The sequence below is a fragment of the Colossoma macropomum genome, unplaced genomic scaffold (assembly GCF_904425465.1).
Source record: "Colossoma macropomum unplaced genomic scaffold, Colossoma_macropomum, whole genome shotgun sequence".
Lineage (NCBI taxonomy): Eukaryota > Metazoa > Chordata > Actinopteri > Characiformes > Serrasalmidae > Colossoma > Colossoma macropomum.
In genome coordinates, this window is record NW_023494789.1 from 36,496,576 (window position 1) to 36,517,617 (window position 21,042).

The 21,042-nt window shown below is 38.8% G+C and overlaps 1 protein-coding gene across 3 annotated transcripts in view; it reads left to right on the forward strand.

Annotated features, from left to right (window-relative positions):
- The first annotated feature begins 7,279 nt into the window (after positions 1-7,279).
- The window catches only part of gli1 (GLI family zinc finger 1), a 59,409-nt gene continuing 45,646 nt past the window's right edge, over positions 7,280-21,042 (forward strand). For all 3 annotated transcript variants that reach the window (XM_036571172.1, XM_036571173.1, XM_036571174.1), the window contains exon 1: positions 7,280-7,685. The gene's annotated coding sequence lies outside the window, so the exon portion shown is untranslated. The remainder of the gene's footprint in view (positions 7,686-21,042) is intronic.

A 21,042-nucleotide genomic window follows, 5' to 3' on the forward strand; every position in this document is an offset into this window, starting at 1 on the left:
GAATAGATTCGCCACATTAGCCTCTGTTCTGGCTTACAGTGTGCTGCTGAACTAATCCGCCAAAGGTTGTAAGCTGTCAATGAGCTCGGCCAGACATCTGTGAATGGACACCTGTAACTTCTAGGCTATTTGTGAACTAAGTCGCATTTTATTCATTCTTATTCACAGAACTAAGCACAGGTGGTCGATACCTGAGCCTGAATTAGCAAAGCTGAACTTTATCACAAGTTTAACTGGGAGACAGGTGGATTTCGCTTTAAAGCCTCTTTGAAGTCTACTTTTAGATGGAGCACATGCTACATATGTCTTGAGGAGTGTGCAGATCAGGCCATTAAAAGATGTTACACGGTGACAAAATTGCTGATTTGACAGCTTATGGTACATATACATGTGTGCACCCATGTATACACACGCATATGCATACGTACACTGTATGTCCAGAAGTTTGTAGAGACCTGCTCACCAAATATTTCCTCTGAAATCAAACTGAAATCAAGGGTGTTAATAGAGAATCAGAGAAGATATAAGAATCATAATGTTTCAACAGATATTCGCTTTAAAAAAAATTGGCATCTGACAAATGTTAAGATTTGACTGATACTTCAAACCAATATTTGATGATGTAGTTTTTGAATTCCAGAAAAGCAGAATGTCTAGGTGAAGCCAGGCTAAAATGTCAGCATTTTATTAATTTTACTGCATCTGTAACCTTCTACAAATAAATGCTACATTTCTCAGAATTGCTAATTTAGGTAGATTTAGTCCTACATGTTATCAAAATGTTTATGTATCGGCATTGATATTGTCATCAGCAGATATGTATGTGAAAATATTGGATATCAGCATTGACCCACAATTGTCATATCGGTGCATCCCCTATATTACTAGGGAGCATGTCCCCCCTTTGCTACACGACTTTCTTGGGAAGGCTTTACACCAGATGTTGGAGCATTGCTATAAACTTTTGAATGCATTCAGCCTCAAGAGCATTAGTGGAGTTAGGTACTGATGTTAGACGATTAATTCTGGATCAGAAACACCACTCCAACTCATCCCAAAGGTCCTAGATGGAGCTCCATCTCTCCAAAGAATGCAGTTCCAAAGCCCCCAATGCCAGGGGGCTTTAGACCCCTCTATTTTACACTTAGCATTGGGCATTGTGACAACAGGCTCATGTGCGGCTGCTCCAGAGTGCCTCACTCTATTAGTAATGCTTTTCTTTGCTGATTATACAAACTGAGAACAACTGAACTCCTGTGTTAGCAACAGTTCCACCTTCAGGGAGCTGGATTCACTAATTAGAAGATATCTGGATACTTTTTAAAATATAGTGTACATTTAAATAAGCACACATAAGGAGATATATACATAAACATGTGTACCACAGAAAAACTGTCAATATTCCCAGAATGGAGCATAAAACGACTGGTGAAGCAGCCTTTTCTTACTGTGCTATACAGATTTCGAACACTTTACCTATTAGTATTTATCTGGTACCTACCGCTAGTAGTTTAGCACTTTATTAGTTCATCTCTTCTTTACGTTGTTGTTTTTCTGTTTACCTAGTATCTGTTTTTTTACTGTTTTAACTTTTATTTTTGTTTCATTTTCTTTCTAGTTAAATGCTCTATTGGTTTGATAATGATCAATGATTGACTCTATACATTTCTATTAAACAAATGTTTTCGTTTGGTTCGTTGTCTGCTGTTCACTACATTTTGTACAATGCCTTACTGTTTCATTTAATTATACTGTGAATCACTTTGTGCTGCACTTTTATGTATGAATGGTGCTATATAAATGATATTATTATTATTATTATTATTATTATTATTATTAATACCATGCCTTTTACTAACCACAGTCATTAAAAAGGCAGTTCCCCTTATGTGATAGAACGTGTGTTCGTGGGGATTGAAAGGGAGAGAGAGCGAGTGCTTATTAAGTCGTCTGGGTCTCCAACTGGCATATGGCTGTAGCATCTGCCTGAGAATAAGCCCTCAGTATCTGACTCCACTGACTACTCACACTCACATAGCATCAACTCTCATTCACAATCTGCTCCTGACTAGAGGCTGTATGCTCTCAATGGGAGAGAGAGAGACAGAGAGAGAGAGAGATTATGTAGAGAGAGTTTATCAAGGAATTCAGGTTGTAGGACCTGTAGCCTAGTAGCCTAAACATTACAAGTATATATCCAGTATAACATTACAAGTATATATCCAGTCTATTAGTGAATTCAGCTTCTTTAAGGTGCACTTATTACTGACACAAGCCTCTCAGTTGTGCACACACAGCGTTATGAAAAGATCTTTAAGAGAACCTTTCAAAAAGTCACCTTTTCAAAAAAGATTCTTCATAAAAATTAAGTTTAAAAGTTTCTTTATGGATCCCTAACTGGAACCCAAATCCTAAGGTCCTTATGATTCAGCAATAGCTTTGTTATGACACCAAACCAGACTAACGATGACCTAACTGCCAACAATATTTGTATTTATGAGCTCTTAGCTCATAGTTCATTATCAAATGCTGCCTTCCAGTCCTCCTCGCAAGTTCCTACTTACGACTTTGGGGGTCGTAAGTACGACTTGATTTGTGCTCAAGTGGTTTAGGTTGAAAATAAAATAGATACACTGTAAATAATGTTTCTGGTTTCCTTTTGTTTTTCTGTTATTAAAGAGAGTCTGTGTAAACGGCAACAAAGTGAAGAGCACAGGATGCTTATGAGAAGAGCAATGTTTTTATGCAGTTAGATGCATCACATAACATGTTTATGTCTGTATTTCCATGTGTGGATGGTTTTAGCCTGCAATGTTAGCTAGTCGTGTGGCTTATTAATAACTGAAATACAGCCAATTTATTAGCAGATATCATTGCTTTGCTTTTTTTTTGTTGACACGCCCCAACTCGGAAACTCGGGGCTCACTGAAAAAAAACAAGTTTCCCACTAGTAAATACGGCATTGTGGTGGCGTTAATGTGCATTCATCCCGCAAATCCGATGTTTCCGACGGGACTTGAAGGCAGCAAAACACCAGCTACTAATGTGTCCAATGAACTGCATGATGTCTAGCTAGCTTGGCGTTGCGCTATCTCGTCCATAAACCATAACAGTAGCTAATAAAACCTCACTTACCATTGTTATCCTTTTGGAATGTTTAAAAAATTACTTTTTAAGTTCATAGGCAAAAGAAGTTTAAGTCGGGAGCTGCTGGCTACCGTATACACAACGTTAGCTAGCATGGCATCTAACTTAGCTAACCTAACTAGCTGGCTAACTAGCCAGCTAACCGTAATATTCACAGCCTTAGCTCAGTAACGTTAGTCAGCTGACTGGTTGACTCGCTGGGCTACACTTCACTTGCTTGAGACAGATGTTCTCACAGTGCTGACAACGTTCGTGTGCTTAGTTTGTAAAACAGTTTGTGAGACGGTTCTTACTGAGGCTGTTCCACCTAGAACATTCACAATCACTGACAGCGTCTCTGCACGCGAGCGCGTGTCCTGAAGTGAAGCGGGAGGGTAACTGAAGCAGGATGGCTCCCTCTCAGTAACATTAGGGCGAGGACAATTTCTGCTATCAATCTCTAAGTCTCTCGGTATATTTCAGGAAATATAGTAGATTGGCAGTTCTGCCAAGTCTTTACATTTTAAATAGCCTTCTCCTAATGCCATGGTCTTGTGGCTTGGTTATTGCCTATTTCAAAATAAATAAGCCTGCTTAGGAAATTATTCGTTTATAGCTAGCTGCTGGCACATTACTGATGTGGGTCTATAGATAAAGCAGATAAAGCATTTTATTGTTTATTCTGCTATTGCTACGATGTCAGTCTTGTAACAATAGAGAATTGCTACATAAAACCAGTATATCGCTGCTGTTGGAACAAAAGCTTGTATCTTAATTTTCTGTCATTTTTCAGTTTTTGACATAATTTGAAAATGCCTATTGCCTTTTACATTGTATGTAAATTTCATGATGAACGGACCAAAAGAAATGGCCCAAAATTACTTGAACAAAAAGTCTGGTTCCATTGACGTACATTAAAAGTAAAGTATGTTTCTTCCTTCTCCTGTAAAGTTGCTATTTTGTTCCAATAGCAGCAAAATATATGTATATAGTTCTATATAGCACCAAAAGGGGTTCTTCTGTTGACATCGTAACAATAGAAGGACCCCTTTTGGTGCTAGTTAGAACCCTTTTCAAAAATATACTATATAGAACCTTCTACACCACATTCTCCATCAATGTGATGAACCATTTCACCATGCAAAGAAGAACAATGTGAGACACAGTGAGAACAATAGTTCAAGAAGCAAAACTTTCTCCAGGGGTCACAGTTGCAAGATTGTAAGAGTTGGTAGCATTCTGGGCTCACTGAGTGTGAAGTATGGTGGTGGATCTGTGATTACGTGCCCTGGAAATCAATATTCTGGAAATTTTGTTCCACAGCATCTGGCTCTGGCTCTTTCTAAGGCTTTCTGGGTTATGGGGAGATCTTCCAGCAGGTCAGCAATCCCAAAGCATGTCTTTAAATTCATACCAGATGGTTCACTGACCACAGAATCATGTCTTTGCTATGCCCATCCCAGTCCTATGACCTAAACCCAACTGAAAACCTGTCGGCTGAGTTGAAGAGAAGAATCAATAAGTGAAGACCGAGGCCAAGGATCAGTGGTGCTCTTGCATCTCATCCATCATTACAGAACGTTCCTTAGAAATGGAAGGCGCACAAATTAATAAATGCAAGAGTACAAATATGACAAGTGGTTTTATTTACTGATTCATTTAAGAAAACAGAAGAAATAATAAAGAATTTTATCTACACATGCTACGGAAATGTCACAAGATTAGTGATAAAAAATCACAATGGTTTTCATTTTGTTGAGTGAGCAATAAATATTTATTTTTCTGTTTTTCTGAGGACATTTAGTGAAATATTAAATATTTTTTGTCAATGTCAGTTTTTGTAACTAACAAATATAAATCCAGTTTTTTGTTAGATGCAGATGAGAATATCAAATTCTTAACTGTGCTGTGGTAAAATGACAGGCAATGTTCAGTGCTACTCATTACTTTTATTAGTTTATAAAAAAAGAATAGTGTTTCAGGCAGCTGGTGAGCGTGTTGTAAAAGAGGAGTGTCTTTCTAACATGAGCAGAAACTTTATTTTCTCACCTGTCTTTGTATTTTAGATCTTGTGGACATTTTTCTATTCATATGCTTTACTTGGCAAACAATATTCTTAATATTGTACAGGTTGTTTTGGTTGTGACAATCAAAGTTAATATTGTACTAGGTTTAAAATGTGTAATTTACATAACACAAAAACTAGACAGATTAGTTACAAAACAACATTAATAAAGTGTAGTGACACTTCTTAAAAAGGGACATTTACAAAGGAGAAAACAATTATTGTTCCTTCCTAATGTTTAGGGCCAAATGTTGGTACCATAATGACATGAAAAATGAAGACATTACATTCACTGTTGCTGTCTGAAAAACCCAAGTCTCTCTATTTTTTTCATTTTTATTTTCATTTGACTTTTACACTTTTACTATGAAAAAATTCATGATAAATCAGCCAATAGAAATGTCCCAAAATTACTCAGACAAAACCGTTTTACATTAACAAAGAACATTATTGCCTTTTTATATTAATTACATTTATTACTGAATTAATTAAAAGAACAGAACAACATTTTCACTTACATAGGAAGTGAAATTACATATTAAATTTATAAACTGGCAAAATATTTTTGTGTGTAATTTCAGGAGTTCATTATTTAAAATAGTTCCCAGTAATATATATATATATACTCTCGCCTCTTCCTCTGCCGTCAGCTCCGCGCTCCTGCTCTGAGTGAGAATCCGCTCCGGGTTTTGTGCTCCGCCGCCGGTTTTCACTGGAGCGCTTCAGCGCGCACACGCGCACACTCAGCCACACACAGCGCCTCTCTGCGAGCACATCGAACTTCGCTATCGATATCGATCTATTAATAAAGTCCAGAGAAGGTAAGGTCACTGTGGCAGGACGATGTGAGCCGCCACCCTGACCTCAGACCACTGAGACACTGAAACGACCACGAACACTCAGACTCGCAGATGACGACAGCTAAAGAAACAGCTTCTGAACCTGCCTTACTACAACTACAACAACAACTACAACAACTACAACAACTACAACAACAACTACAGCAACAACAATAATGACAACAGCAATAATAATATTAGCTTTTTATTGTTATTTTTCTTCGTCTTTATTATTATTATTATTATTATTATTATTATTATTATTACACTGTTAGAAATAAAGGTTCTGTGCAGGTACATTCTTCGTTCATCAAGGTACAAACAGTGTAAATGTGCCCTCAAAGATACAACTGTGGTTTTAAGGTCCAGTTGTGAACCTTAAATATGTTTTTCCCAAGTTAAAAGTACATATTTGTACCTTTTCATAACCTAATGTTTTAAAACAGAACAGTAAAATAAAAAGCCTGGAGACGAGACGGGGTGTGTGGAGTCAATACAACTTAGAAAATATAATTTCAGTGGATTATGGTAAAATTATGTTCCCTGACTAAAGGTACTGAGATGTACCCTTGAGGGTCCCACCCCAGTGACAAGAGGGGAACTGCCCCAGAGACAGTTCAGTACTTTTTTCTGAGAGTGTAGCAGTAATAATCTTTTTATCGTCTTTTTATAGTTCGACTTCTTCTGTGTCTTATTTATTTATGTATTCATTTATTGTTTGTTTGTTAAGTAGTCGTGCTGTAGTTATCCTGATTAAATCCTTCATGTAACAAGTTCAGGATTTGGATCACCTTAAGAAACTTTAGCTCACTGAAAACAGTGTATGACTCAGTTGTGTGGAGTGTTTTCACACGAAAAAACGCGTTAACCCCCCTCAGCTGTTTTCTTCAAGTCTGTTTTGCCGATTATTGCGCTCATGTAAGCGAATTCATTTGATTCATGTGCGACCACTTGACACACTCTGGTCATGTCAGTTCAGATCAGCACTGATGTTTCTGAACTCCCGGTACAGTAAAGTAAACAGAATAAAAGAGCGACTCCAGGGCCGTTACTGCCCACCACACTGTCCGGTTTTACCTGAAGCCGCCCTGTAAACGGAGCGGAGAGTTAGTCGGTGGTGGCTGATGCTCGCAGGCCCAGCGCTGAGCCTTTCTCTTTTTTTCCCCTTCAAGAAAAACAAAAAGTGCACTTCCTGTTTCGGGGTGGTCCGGGGAGTGTGGGGCAGAGGGAGGGGGGAGATGGGGGAGGAGGAGAGCTGAATTCTCCCACTCTGCAGCTCAGCAGCTCTGGCCGTGCGGGACCCGGACAGCAGACATGGAGCTGCGCGCTGAATCCCACTCTCAGCTCCCACTCTAGAGAAACTTTTTCCCCCCGCAGGCGCGCTCTGCCCGTGCGGCTGAGGAGAAGCGCGCGCGCTGGAGAACGCGGACTCTCCGCTTCTCTCACTCTCTCTCTCTCTCTCTCTTTATCCCTTTCTCCATCTGCATGTGTGTGTCCTGCAGCAGAAAGAGGGGCTTTATTGGAAATTCTCGAACCCCCAGTGGGACGCTCTCGGCTTTCAGCTCGACTCCGCAGCTCTTTTTTTTCCTCCAAGTTCTGCCGGGATCACTGTAAGGCCACACAAACTGATGCAGACGGCTGCGAGGCTCTGAAAGGTAGGCTACTGTCTCACTTTCTGTCCTGACAACTTTTAGAGCAGAGCACAACTTTGACATTGGTGACAAAAAGAAGGAAAAAGTCGTCACTGTCTTGCTGTAACATCTAAGAGTTTAAATGGGCTAATCTGTGGAAAGACTATTGACTTGGGTGGCTGAGTGGTGGTCTCAAGTAAAGTGCGTTGGAGTGTTAATCAACTGGCATGTTTGCGGATTGATTAGCAAACCAAACATCTCTCTCTCTCTTTGTGACTTACACTGCTGTGTGGAGAGTCACTTGACTAAGATGGTGAACATAAGAACATAAGTATACATACAAACATGGCTAGCCCCTCTTAAGCTTAGAAAAGGGCGGCCTTTCAGGAATTTCGGTTGGTGTCCACTTGATCAGAGCTCAGCTATGCTCCGTAGATGTATAAAATGTAGTTGCAAAACAACCGGCCCTCTCGAAGACGGTTCTTGGCTTGGCTCTACAATGACATTGTTAACTAATACAGAATCTATATCCAAAAACACAAACTGAAAGTTTAACTTAAAGCTCAGCTGCATGTCATATTTAGTCATCAGACTGGAAAAAAAAGTTGTCTGCTGGTGGTCTCAAGGGGTCAGCTTGAGTGTACTGGTGGTCTCTAGCAGTTGAGACTACACAAGCCCTGCCTAACGCTCAACATTTGCCCACAGACTTCAGAACCCCCAAAACAGTACCCAATGAAGTTTTCTCCTGCATACCTACTCGAGGATGAGTATTTTCCGTGGAAACTTTGCCTCCCCATTTTGGCAGAATATCCCAAGGAGCCCTCTCCTTGTGCTTAGAGGTCACGGAATTCCTGTGTGGGTCATAGGCCGCACCTCAGCAGCTGTTTCTTGTAACCTGAAATACTTGAGGTGCCAATATGTTTTCCAAATGTGCTACCCACCATGCAAGAGCAATGTCTTCTCAGTCCTAATGACGTCCTTAGACTCTTTTTTTATATTCATGCACCAAAGTGAGCAGTGCCGAATGGGGGTACATGCTGAGGTCACGTTAATGAAAAGTTGTAGAAACTTTTTTATGGGCCTGTATCAAAAAGTTTTCATTTCTGCTCCATTTTTTGTCATTCATATTTGTTAGTTTGGCTTGAGTGTCATTTCCGAGACCTAGTAGGTAGTAGAACATAAAGTGGATTCGAACTGTAAACATGAGAGAGAGAACGGAGGAGGAGAGAGATTTTGAAAGAGGGAGGAGGTCCACAGCGCTGAGTGTAAAAGCTTATGTAATCTTTACTAATCTATGTAATTGCAATGTAAAGAGCTCAGTTAGGCTTTTGCTGTGGTTTGATCTACTAAACATCTTAAACACAACAACTCAAAATTTTGGCCTTAAATGACTCGTATTATGGATTGCATGAAGTAGGGTATTTCCACAAGAGCGAGGAGGTAAGATTGATCTCGTGATTTCAGGATCAGTAGTTTTGACTTGTGTTTTTTTGCTTTTAAAGTGCTTTTAAAAGTTTTAAAGCTTAGCAAACTCTCACATCACAGAGCCCAAAACTATCATTATCTGTGCCTGAGCCCTGTCTGCTAGGCCTGTTCTGTTATCGTCATAGTAAACTCACTTTTCACTTAGAGCTGAACTGGAAATCAGGACTTTACAGTGGATGGAATATGAGGGTTTCCTAAATAAAAATAAATCGTGATCTTTTTGTTATATCTTATATCAAAGAAATGTCATTGTCAGTCAGTGAAGAGAGACACATGCCAGCACACTGACAGTACCCAGTTCCAGGTTGACATGGTAGCTGAACTTGCTCTATGCAAGGTGAGAAAGACTCAGTAGGGTGTCTTCCTCTCCCCTGTTATTCATTATCAGTGTTTGACGGAGCAGTGTTTGGGCCAAAAGGCTCTCGTTAGCACACACTCACCCACACAGTGCTGAACTTCCTTCACGATCGGCCTCACAGAGCGTCCCGGGTCCTTAACGCGGAGGTGTGAAGGAGGTGGTGTATGCGTGCCACCTTTTGCTAACATGGAGGTGGAGAACTCAAGATTAAACTTCAGTGTCATATCAATGGAGCTGTTATGCCATTATCACTTGCTTATTATGCTGTAATAGAGCTCTTTAAGTACGTGTGAAGAGAAGTTCAGAAGCTCAGTCAAAAGTAAGAGCACAGTGATATCAGAATCATATTGGTATTGGCAAACTTTAAAAAGCATGTCGGTATAGATCAGCTATTTAGATTTGATCCATATTTTAAACTGATATTTAATGATGCATTTTGTACTGTGGAAGAGCAGGATGTTTAGGTGATGCTGTGCTACTGTGCAAAACACCTACAATTTATTCATTTTACTGCATTTGAATCCCTGTAAAAAAATGGAATTAGAACCAATTTCTACATTTTATGAATGTTTATGTATCAGTATCAGCAGATATGTACAAGGAAAATATCGGATATGGACATCAGCCCACAATTCCCATATTGGTGTGTCCCAAAAAAGGAAACTTGAAGAGGAATTTCCCCAATTTTTCAAATTTCTCCATAATTCAGTTTTTGAGAATTTATTCAGAGTGGTTTGATGTGAAATGGTTCATTGTAGAGAAACTTACTGACTCAGATTTCTTTACAGTGGTGGTGATAGGAACCAGGGGTCATGAGGACTACAACACAAGTAGCCATTTTATTTTACCACAAATTAACCTACACGTCTTCTGATTTTTTATGTATCACTGCTGTTGGAAAACAAAATCAACAGGAGAAAGAAAAAACAGGAGAAAGAAAAAATATACTTTACTTTAAATGTTAGTCAATGGAACCAGACTTTTTTCCAAGTTATTTTGGGACATTTCTTTTGGTTATGTAAAGAGAAACAAGCATTTTCAGTTTAGGTCAAAAAGTGAAAAATGGAGATACAAGGTTTTGTTTCGATAGCAGCGATATAATGTTGATGATGGTAAAATAGTTATGTCTGGGAAACAAAGGTTTTCTTTGGCTTATAGCGCCCTGCATCATCCACCATGAATGTGCTATAAAAAAGGTTCAACCATTTCATGCAGTATCTTTCTGTGAGGGAGTTTTTAGAGGCATTAAACTCTTCAGACGTCTGGTTCCTGTCACCACCACTATGAACAATTCTGACTCCATATGATTCTCTAGAACAGAGCGTTTGAACTTTGTTTATGCTTTAACAAATTAATTATTTGAAAATTTTGAAAAATTGGTGGAATTCTCCTTTAAAGGAATATTCCAGTGTTTTCCAACCTAATCTTAATCTGTCATATCTGTACCATATGGTTGGTTAACATGGACAATAATTTTGATTAGTTTTCCTGAGCTTAGAAAAGAACAGACAACCTGCTGACTCAAAGTGCACATATAATAGAAGCCAATGGGCAGATGCTGAAATATTTCTTAATTTTAGAGATTAAAGAGCATTTCCTTTAAACCTTGTTCTGTTCAAGGTGATTCATACTTTCACTGATATTCCAAAAGTCTCAGAGATTGCAGCAGTAGTTCCTGTTGTTGTTAGTGACGGTGTTGTTTTGTTGACATTTTTTCCAATGCAATTCTCAATGAAGAAAGTGCTTCATCTGTCATTCCTTGGTGCAACTTGACTGATGAGAATCACTGTAAATGGTAAACAGCTAAATGTGTGTGGGTGGGATGCTCCTTGCTGTTCCTCCAAAGTGTGTATGTGTGTGTGTTCGTACGTAATAACGCTCGCATAGGCAGAGTCCTGGAGCAGGCAGGCAGGCGGCAACAAGTGGTGTGTTTTTTTTCCGCGCTGGATTCCTTTTTGGGGCTGCGCAGCGAGACACACACGTCACGTGAGCTTTTCCTTTGCCTCAGTCCCTCCCGCTCCTCCCCCAGTGTGGAGACCACCCTCATAGGGAGCGTAGCCCCCAATCAGCCCCTTTCACACCCCGTGAACCTGAAACAATCAGAGTTTAATAGCAGCTGTCCATCCGCGCCACAGTCAGAGAGAGAGGGACAGAGAGAGAGAGAGACAGAAACACAGACAGAGAGAAAATATCTCCCTCTCTCTCACTTTCTCTCACTCTCTCTTTATCCCCTAGAAGCATTTTTCTCCTCTGCTCCATTCTGTGCTGTCTTCTTTCTGCAAGGACAAGAAAAATAGAACAAAGGATGGAGCTGATGCTCTGCACCTTTTATCTTCTTTACCTCAATAAGCCTCAATGATGATATATTTTGTTTTATTTTAGATTTTAATTTTTTTTCTTTCTTTCTTTCTTTCTTTCTTTCTTTCTTTCTTTCTCAAAGACTGTTTAAGTTCAGTGCGCCCTTCTTCAGTAGTCTTTACATAGGCTAATTGGATTCATTATTACAAGCCCACAGGTGTAGAAAGTGTAGAATTTCCTCATTAAGAAGGAGAGAGAACTGTTAGAACCTTTCAGGTGCACTCTGAATGTCTTTGTAACGTTCCCGGGCAGTGATTATTGGGTCAGTGACTCGGGTCTTCTCAACAAGACTTATGGAATGGGGGAGGGGCTCAACGGTATCGCTAAGTAGTTGGTTTGACACAAAAGGCCAAAAGCATTAGATGTTTGGCCTCGGGATCATCACTTCAGACTCATCTAGACAATGGCAGCAGCATAAGGATGCTGCTTCAGTAGTGGGAGTGACTCCACATAGAAGTTGCTCGCAGTTGCCTGCATATGTACGTGCAAAACAAGGCCATATCTCAATATTTACTTATCCAGGAGATAGCTATCCTCCTTAATTATGCTCCTTAATGTGCTCACTATCAACTCCTCCTCTTTCTCTTTCTTCCCCACCCCTGATCGGTCCCTTTGATCGAGGGTGGCTCCGGGACAGCCCATGTGGTAGATATTAGTAATAATACTGTAGTTAATGAGATCCAGGTGCTAACGCTAACGTGACTAGCCTTTTTCAGCTCTTCGTTCCCGAGTTTTCTCTGTAAGGGCCTGTTGCTGGGTCTGAAATCCAGGGCAGGAGAATGGAAACTCTATCTGTTCTTCAGGGGCTAAGTAAAGGAGAGGAACCACTCTGATTGCAGTGCCCCCTGAATTACGCTCAGGTTGCCAGCTGAAGCAGTTGGCTAATTGAGTTAAACAGAACTGAGCATTGACTAGAAGTTCTGAATGTACTTCGGCAACTGCTGAAAACATTTTTTTTGACAAATATTTATTTTCTCAAAGCTTAGTGATGCATGGTTGGAGTACCAGTTGTCCATCGTAAAAGATCAGTACTTTTTACACTGTGATGAGCAGGTATTTCAGTGGAGCCACAGTTGATAGAGCACATTTTGTCCAGTGGACAGTACACTGACTAGGGGGTATGTTGTGTTAGCTTATCATCACTGACTGTCGTATTCCAATATCATAGCTCTGAAATACCAACTTTATACGAAAAAGAACAAAAAAAATTTCTTAACTTAATATATGTTGACATAATAAGGGTTCCTCCCAACCTCTAAACCATTTTGGACTGCATGTTTGGACCATATCTATGAGGTTCATCATGAAGTGTTCACACAGGGTAAAGGGCAGATGGTGTTTTCAAGTTTGATGATAGTGACTATGTTGGTTTGCATTCTTTGAATACGTACTCTATAGTTATGTATATTTTCTATTTCATATTATGCAGCAAAATTACCAGTGTGAATGAACTCAAACCTCATCTCAGGAGAAGTAAAAAGCTTTTAATATACCAAGATTTTATAATGTTTTAAACTGTTTCTGTTGGTTGTTTCATCATGAAAGTTTGAAGAAGTATAAAAATGGACCAACAAACAACAATATAGACTTGTATGAACATTGAAGGTGTTAATGTAGCACTTGTCTAGAGTGAAGCTGCACTGGGATATGAGTAAGGGTGGGCAATTTGGGAAAAAATGCATTTATCACAATATTTAGTGTTTCTGAGGTTTGATAAGCGGACACAGACAAAAATGTGCCAATAGCAGCACATTTACAAAACACTAAAACTATGAACACAGTGATTTTTGTTCAAAATTTCATATCTCTGCTGTCAGAAGAAAACCTCATATCTCCATTTTTGTCGTTTTTTAGTATTTGACATAATTTGAAAATGTCTGTTGCCCTTTATATTGTGTGTAAATTTCATGAAGAATGGACCAAAAGAAATTACCCAAACCGACCTGGTTCTGTTGACGTACATAAAAGTAACGTAGGTTTTTTCCTTTTCCTGTAAAGTTATCGTTTTGAAGATTGGATGAGGTTTTCTTCCGACAACAGCAATATACTGTACTGCTCTACATTCAATTAAACAGGACTAATTGGCTCACTTTGTAATAAAACATGCAGTCAGAAAGTGTTCTTTATCTTTATCTTCTTATCATCATGATAAATTTCATCATAATATGTTTTTCTGAGCATATTGTGGTTATAATCAGTACTTAAAAAAACAGCATAAGAGCATAATTAGCCATGTTTGATTAGATTTCAGTATTTGAAATGCTGAATACAAATAATTGTATTCATAGCATTTGATATTATTTTTTAAGTGTGGCATTACTTTCTCTTCTTTACCTTGTAAGAAATGTAAGAAAACATATATTGTGATATATCATGTAGTCTTGAAAACATCTTAAAGTCTTGTGGTATGACATATTTGCTGTATCACTCACCTCTACTCAGAAAAGCTTATGGTGACGTAATTTGTCATGACAGTGATAAATATTGCTTGGCCATATAAGTGTATTAACAGATCAATACATTCCATTAGAAAGAGTTTATAATAGTTAGCAGTTTACAGGAGCGTCTGGTGTGTATGTGCTCTATATATGAGCCACTATCTGATGGTCCATGTGAAGTCTAGTGGGCCTGAGGACTTTGTATGAACTGTCTGGACGTGTTAATATGTGTATATACATATATACACATGTATAGACAATGTAACAACTATATTGTTTGCAATATATATGTATAATGTATTCTGCAATGTACCTTTTTTCATACTGAGAGTTTCAAGGAAAGAACAGGTCAGAGACAACAACACATGCCAGAAATTACTGTTGCACTCTCTCTCTCTCTCTCTCTTTCTCTCTCTCTCTCTCTCCTGTAAGTTCTGTACACACATGAGTGTTCCGGTCCATGTCCATGTGTATTTACAACAGTGTGTGTGTACATGTGTATGTGTGTATATGGTGATGACTCACGGATGTCCACCTCTGTGAGAACAGAGAGGGGGTGGTGTTTATTATTCGCTCCGGTTGCCACGGTGACAGCGGAGTCTTGTGCTGTCATCAGTGTAATTATACGGCTTTGATGTTTCCTTTCTCCTCGCCTGGATTTTTCTGCGTTTGACAAATTAGATACAACAGAGTGGCCACTCAATTAGCAGATCTGTTTGAAACAATACGAGGATTTCAAGTATTTACCAGCAGGATTGTTTGCGGATGCAGAAGAAGTATATTTTGATGAAGTATTGTAATTTGTGGCAAAGCGGGTTAAGCTGCGACCCTGCAGAGAGACTTCATGTTCAGATCGGCCTTCACTCGTTCTCTTCATAAGAGAACAGATAAAGACTTTCGGATGGCCACACACACACATACACACATACAGTACTACGCAGAAGTCAGAGACTACCTTTCATTTATTTCGCTGTTGTCAGGACAAAATCTCGTATCTCCAAATGATAACTTTACAGGAGAAGGAAAAACATACTTTACCTTCAGTGTAAGTCAATGGAACCAGAAGTTTTTCCAAGTCATTTTGGGCCGTTTCTTTTGGTCCATTCATCATGAAAATTACATACAATGTAAAGGGCAAAAGGCATCTTCAAATTATGTAAAAAACTGAAAAACGATGAAAATGAAGATACAAGGTTTTGTTCCAACAGCACTCGAAACGTCATTAAGTACATTATTCATTTTTCAGTGTCAAGAAAAAAGACAGAAAACATGTTTAACAAAAATGCACAGAAGCCTAAACAACTAAATATAATATCAAGTTTTTTTCAATATTTAGTTTGTCTTTTTTCCCCTTTATAACCGCTTACATTCTTTTCAGGAGACTTGATTTCAGTTTTTCAAAGAAATCTGCAGGAATATTTTTCCACACCTCCAAATTCAGTGATGTTGAGGTCTGGACTCTGGGGTGAACAGTCCATTATTTATTAGAAACCAGCAGCTTTTTTGTTTGATGTGCAAATTCTAGTTTTCCTTATGTCAGTAAGGGCTTCTTCATCGCTACACATCCTTTCAGACCCATAGCATTGACTTGTCTTCTCACAGTGGAAGGATGGACAGAAATCAACAGTGGAGCTTGATTTTCTCCTCTCTCTCAAAGATGGAAGCTTTAAGTGCTGTTTTCTGATGGGGACAGTTTTGTTGGTCTACCAGGTCTTGCACGGTTGTTAAGAGTCCCATTTTCTCTGTGTCTTTCAAAAACTTTTGAACTCCAGTTTTGGAAACTTCTGTTTTACACTTATTTTCCTTGAACTTTCCCCTTCCTTATGTGAGTGGATTATCTGAAAGGTTAAAGAAAGGTGGTCTCTGACTTTTGCATGGTACACAAACACATCAGCAAAACATCTAATAGGTTTAGCCAATGTTTCTTTGTGTGTGACTCTGAAATGTCTTGTTGTTTACCACTGTGTCAGACGGCATCACAACTAATACTGAACTAACACACACACACACACACACACACACATAGTTTCTAAATGGTAAACGCAATTAATTCTCAGCCAAATAATATTGTTGGCAAGCTCTGAGAAAGAGTTTTGTTTCATTACCAGCTGAGCTTTTCAGAGTGAGAGCAGAAGGGAAAGATACAGAAGAGGATGAGTGTGAGTTAGAAGAAATGAGAGAGAGACAGCGAGAGAGAAAGAGAGAGAGAGAGAGAGAGAGAGAGAGAGAGAGAGAAAGAGACACAGAGAGAGAGAGAGAGCTGCAGATTGTTTTAAATCCACAGTGAGTCAGGCTCTCAGATTTATGCCCATGGGCTGCTGCTGCTTCTTGGGTGGGCTGGAGCAGCAGTCTGAGCGAGCGAATCAGAGAGAGTAAGAGAAAGAGGGAGCTCTGTAGGCTTTCCTGTGAAACACATTTCACTCAAAACTCTCCCTCTTTCTTTCTTTCTTTCTTTCTTTCTTTCTTTCTTTCTTTCTTTCTTTCTTTCTTTCACGAATACATGCCTCATTAACACACAGAGTTTCATCTTTCTTCTTTTGTTCCCTGTATCGTATTGTATTTATTATCCATACAGTAACACAGATTTGATAATGTTTCTGCACTTTAAGAATCAGTTTAATGTTCCACTGCACTGTTTATATTACTTAGAAGTGAAGTATCTGCAGAGGAATGCACAGATGATGACTTTTCTCTGTCTGTCTGTGTGTCTGGAGAGAGAGAGAGAGAGAGAGAGAGAGAGAGAGAGAGAGAGAGAGAGAGAGAGAGAGAGAGGAAAGGAAAAGATGAGAATGAAAGGAGGTAAAGAGACAAACGAAGAGAGAGAAAGTAGAGAGAAAGAAAGGAGAGAAAATTAGAAAGATAAGAGAAAGGAGAGAGAAAGTGAAGAAAAGGAAGGAGAGAGAAAAAAGATGAGAAAGTACAGAAGAGAGAAAAAAGGAGAAAGATGAGAGGGAGAGTAGCGAGAGAAATAAATAAGAGTTTGAGAAAAGAAAGAAGAAAAGGAGGAAAGAGGAAAGAAAGTAGAGAAAAGAGAGAGACAAAGAATAGAGAGAAAATGGAGAGAAAGAGAAAAAGGGAAGATGAAAGAAGAGAGAAGAAAGAGAGATGAGAGAGTGAAGAGAAAGAAAAAAGAGAAAAGAAAGAAAAAGAGAAAGAATAGAAAAATAGAGAAAAAGGAGAGAGAGAGAGAGAGAGAGAGAGAGAGAGAGAGTCGTACACTGAGTATTGCAACTCTGGGCCTCTGTTTTACATCATGTGCTTTGGGAAAGATCATGTTAACACATTCCTGTGTGCATTAATTTGTATTTTTTTAGTCTGACTGCTTTTTGTGTTTAATGCTTTTCAGCTGTCCCTTGAGTCCGGTGTGACTACTAAAGCTCACTGTGCTTCATAATACAGCTTTCATTTATGTTTTTTTTTAATGGTGCAGCATGTATTTAAAGTGAATCTCTCCAGCTGTAAGGGCCGACCGGGAGGGTGGGGGCGGGGGGGGGGTTAAACTGGAATGGGCCGATGAGGTACAGGGTGTTCTTTAGGACTCACTGCAGTAATGCTAGTTTTCAGTCAGAGCTCTAGATCTGATAAAGCTCACTCTGCTATGAGCGCTTTCGTGCCAGCCTGCTCTGTTTGTTTTACACGAAAGAGAAGAAAAAAAATCACAGCCCGCATCTCTCCTCTGCCTCGATTCCGCCTGGATCTAAGATGGAGGATGTGTTGTCGTGCTGACACTACGAGGCTATGGGGGCATCTCTGACTGACAGCAGTATGACTGACAGATTTAAAAAACTACAGAAAGCTATAGTTTTAAAAACAAATGGAAATAGATTACAAATCTAAATGATAAATTATACTGAAGAGGACGAAGGCCTCAAAACTGAAATGCCTTTCTCTTTCCACATAACTCGTTTTTTGGAACAGAGTAACCAAGTTATGCAGTTAGAATATTAGGCTGCACGGTATAGACAAAATACTGCAGTGCGATTCTGTTGCTTTGTATTGCAGTTGCATACTGATATTCCTTGAACAGTAGAACACCCAGGCATGAGAAGATACTGGCTTATGTTGTCCTAGAATTATTTGTTATATTGCTGTTGTCGGAACAAAACCTCCATCTCCATTTTTGTCGTTTTGCGGTTTTTGACATAATTTGAAAATACCTGTTACCCTTTACATTGTATGTAAATTTAAATCAAAAGAAATGACCCAAAATGACTTGGAAAAAATTCTGGTTCCATTGACTTTAAGAGTAAAGTAGGTTTTTTCCTTCTCCTGTAAAGTTACCATTTTGGAGATGGTAGGTTTTCTTCCGACAACAGCAATATATTTTTATTGAAGCATGTGAAATATTGGTTGTATTTAAACATATCTATCTGCCCATGCCCATGTATTTTTTTAAGCAATTCTCTGCCAATACCGATATGCTTCTAAAATCATCGTGCATCTCTAGAAAGAACACTCATGTGGAAGATTAGGATACTTACAGAACACATAAAAATATGTGCCTTGTTAGAAGTCACTTGTCTGTATACTGCAGGCTTCTGTGATATTAGAATTACAAAGTCCAAAACTGTCAAAACAAAAGTGCTGAAACGATATGTCATAGTGATGCACCGAAATAAAAATTCCTTGTCAAATCCGAAACCAAGATTCAGCACACGCTGGGATGAAAATCAAAACAACAACAACAACAAAAAAATCCTGTCAATAGAACAAAACAGTTTAAATAAAATAAACATACTAAAATTATTACGAAGGTTACAGCGCCATGAAATCTAACTTAATCAACAATAGAGAACAATGAATTTATAATTTTTTCATGCTTTGAGTGATTTCAAACCTGTAGTGGAAAAGGTCCTGGATGTTATGCATTCATTACAGATCGCTTGGCTAATTTTTTCACTGTTGATCTGCTCACACTTAAACTGGTGCAGGAGTGTGAAGGAAACAAACAGTGTTTTTAATTACTCTTTTTCTTTTCATGACTATTTAAATTGTGGGAAAAAAAAAAAATTAAACTTTTTGAGACTTTTTTAAAAACACGTGCCATTTTTAACTATATTCTGCCTAATGTTTTCTCTGGCTGAAAAAATGTAAAAAATGTATTAGTATTAAAAAGTATAAATAAGTGAACTCGCTTACAGGTATTTTAATGCAGAGTACCAATAAGTTATTATCCTTGTGTCTGTATTTTACACTGACAGTTACATATTAGATATGTCCTGTCAGCAGACAGGACATCATTTTAACTAAATATACGCCTGTCACTGTTGAGATACTACTTTAATCATCTGAAGAAGAAATGAAAGAGTAGTTATGAGACATATTAGTGCATGTAGGTGTAGAGCATGTGTTTGACTGTTGACTTAACCAAAGAGCAAAGCAACATGGTTATGACATCACAGGCACTAAAAAAACACCACTCAGCAGCTGAATCAGTGAAAGTGTGAGCCGCAACATGTTCAAAGACTGACTCACTCTCTTTCTAGAAACACATTCTTTGCACACAGTTTTTAAACACATTCAGCTCAACAGAAAGTGTTATTTCTCCTCAAAAATCCTTTATTACAAGTCATATAACATGTCTGCTGTACTGCATCTGCCCTCAGCCCAATGCCTGCTAATACGGTATGAAGGTTTTATGGTAACAGTCATGCTCGTAAGCCATTAAAGCTATTATTTACTGGCAAAGAGTGTGCATGTGTGTGTGCAAGACCAGGTCATGTCAGTTAAGGAGTGACCCCATGTGAAAGCAGGCTGAACGCAATGCTGGATGCCATGCATCTGTTTTTCATTGAGCTGCAGTCCCTCCTCAGGTCTGTAATAATTGCACCCATTAATTACACAAGGGGTCTCCAGCGTGTCCTGCATTCTGCCTCTGAGTTACAGTGCTCTCAGCTGCAGGGGTCATGTGAAGGTCCCATGGATGCATGTACAGAGAGATAGTTCCTATGAACTTCTAACATTTGTTCCCCTAGTTATTGGAGCAATAGGAAACTCTGTTCAAGTAATTGTAAAATTTCACTCGAAATGGTGCAATTAAATCAACAATTAGGAGTGGCCAATATAATCATATCTTGTCAGTGCTGTGAATAAATACCTCACAATATGGTTTTCTGAGTGTATCATCAGTACATTCTACAGATGTAATAAAACAGATCTAGCCTGTAAACATCAATTAGTGTACAGTAGCTTTCTTGCTGATATTTTGTAAATTTTCATTCTCTTTCACATGATACACTATTTACTTCATGTTCTGCCTTTATTTACCCATTTGATCTAATCTATGGTTCATTCAAAAAATGCATACAATAGAAACGGCTGCTATTCCAATATCACCAACTAATTAACTACACACATACATTCTTTGAACACCACCCGAAAAGAATATAACGTAGATGTTCACTCAACACAGAATGCTGGGGAACATGCAAATCAAACCAGCTTCCAGTACATGAGATCTACTTTCCAGCAGAGAGTAAAATAGCTGGTGCCAATTTGTTGATTTTGCCAGTTGGTTGATTTAACGAACCCTCTCCTCAACTACGGAGCCGACCAAGTTTAGTGTACTGAGCTGGATGATGTATCCTGAGATGTGCCTGCAAGTTGGCAGTATTAGCACCTATTTCTGCACAGACGGCGTGTACGATTGTTAACACCCAGTGTTTCTCCACATTGGTTTGGTAGGAAACCAAAATATTGTCAAACCGGTGTATTACAAATTATTCACTAACACCGCTGTATG